Source organism: Sorex fumeus, unplaced genomic scaffold (assembly GCF_029834395.1).
Source record: "Sorex fumeus unplaced genomic scaffold, SorFum_2.1 ptg000122l, whole genome shotgun sequence".
Classification (NCBI taxonomy): Eukaryota; Metazoa; Chordata; class Mammalia; order Eulipotyphla; family Soricidae; genus Sorex; species Sorex fumeus.
In genome coordinates, this window is record NW_026606179.1 from 22290758 (window position 1) to 22293066 (window position 2309).

The window sequence follows — 2309 nt, forward strand, 5'->3', positions numbered from 1 at the left end:
GGCGCGCCGCGGGCTTTTATGGCGCAGGCGCCGGGTAAACCCCGCCTCCTACCCGCCTTCGCCCCGCCCCTAACTCACCAGGCCCCGCCCCCGGCACGGCCCCGCCGTGTCCCGGCGACCTTGCCGCGCCCGCTGCTAGGGGCCTCTGCGAAAAGCCTGACCCCTCGGGCCGCCGCCCGGCCTTCTTCTTCCTTTGCTCGGAAGTGTCTGGGGGAGGGTGGGCGGGGAACAGGCGGAGCTGCCCGTGCCCGCTCTGCGCGCTGCTTCATGCAACTAACCTTTCATTCACTCATCCATCCTATGATGTGACTCCTTCGATCCCCATCTAGGCAGTGAGAGGCAGGTGAAATAAGAGGATATGCCCTCGACGGATGGAGCGCCGCAGAATGTGGCCCTGGTGGTCCCCGGCATCCCTTGCTTGGCCTAGCACTGACCCTCCCAGGCCCTCGCTCCAACTCTCCGGTTAGCTGAGAATTTGAAACTTGATGGGAGTGACACATATGCCCCCCAATCACTTTCCCCCCACCAAAAAAAAAACAGATTGGAAAGCCTCCCCCCGAATGTGTACGTATGGTCTGCTAGATGCTGCTAACTGCTTTTGACAAGAGGAAAAGGCACCGATGACTCGGGAGATGTACAGCTAATAAATATTTGTCTTGCACTTGCCTGGCACTCGGTCAATCTGGGTTTGAACCCCTCCAGGTGGGATCCCTGAGCACAGAGCCAGGAGTAAGTCCTGAGAACAGCCAGGGGGGGCCCAAACCCCTTCAAAGAAAAGGAAAGCTGAACCGGAGCTGGACCACACCCTGCAGTGCTCAGTGCTCTAATCAAACCAAAGGCCCCTTGAGTCATCTTCCCTGTGTATGGTGAAGTGACCATTGAGTCAAGGCCTGGAAAAGGTGAAGTGAATGTGACATGTGTGTGTGTGTGTGTGTGTGTGTGTGTGTGTGTGTGTTCCATTTTTTCCCAGGGGTTGATGGATGTGTGGGGGTTGGGCCACATCTAGCAGTATCCATGGCTGACACCTGACTCTGTGCTCAGGGATCTGATGGGGCTTGGAGATCATATGTGATGATAGTTTGGCACCATTCACGGCCAGTGCTTTACCCACTGTACTATCTCTTAGGCCCCAGTTTGCTTTCTTTTGCAGTGACAGGGATGGAACTAAGAGCTTAATATACAAGGTAAGTGCAGTACAGTTGAAATTCCCAGCCACTTGTTGAAGTGTTTTATTTATTATTATTTTATTGCTTTGGGGATCACACTCAGCAATGCCCAGGGCTTACTCCTGATTCTGTGCTCAGAGATTTCTATTGGCAGGGTTTGGGGCACCATATGTAGTGCCATGGATCAAACCTGAGTCAGCCTCACGCAAGATGAGTGCCCTCCCCTCTGTACTATCACTCTGGCCCCATGAGATTTTTTGTTTTGTGGGGGGGTGCTTATACCCAGCAGTGTTCAGGCATTACTCCTGGCTTTACATTCAGGAATCACTCCTGGCGGTGCTCATGGGACCATATGAGATGCTGGGGATCAAATCTGGGTCGGCTGCATGCAAGGCAAACACCCCATCCACTGTACTATCGCTCCGGCCCCCTGAGATTTTTTTTAGTATTTTTTAAAATTTACTTATTTTAATGAATCATCGTGAAATACATTTACAGACTTACAAATTTTTTGTGATTACATTTCAAACAATGTTCAAGTACCCATCCCTCCACCAGTGCCCATTCTCCACCACCAGTATTCCCAGTGTCCATCCTGCCACCCCCTCTTCCACCCCCTGCCTCTGTGGCAGACACATTCCCTCTTACTCTCCCTGAGGTTTTTAAAGCATGTGTTGGGATGGAATGAATAGGGAACATAATAGAATATGAGGTCAAAAGGGAAAGGAGGCTGGAGTTATAGTACAGTGGGTAGGGCGTTTGCCTTGCATGCGGCCGACCCGGGTTTGACTCCCAGCATCCCATATGGTCCCCTGAGCACCACCAGGGGTAATTCCTGAGTGAAGAGCCGGGAGTAACCCCTGTGCATCGCCAGGTGTGACTCAAGAAGCCAAAAAAAAAGGGGGGGGGGAAGGAATGCATTTATTATGAGGATTTTGGGTTTTATTGAAAGAGTAAAGGGAAACCATGGAAGCATTGTAAGGAGAGAGCAGATATCACCTCACCTGTTTTCCAGAAGATAGGCAACACAGCAGAAGAAGGAATATTGAACAGAGATTTGATACAACCATGCAGACAGATCAGAAAAGAAGGTGGTGTACTGGGTCCAGGTAGTAGGATCTGGGTCTGATGATCTGGATAGAT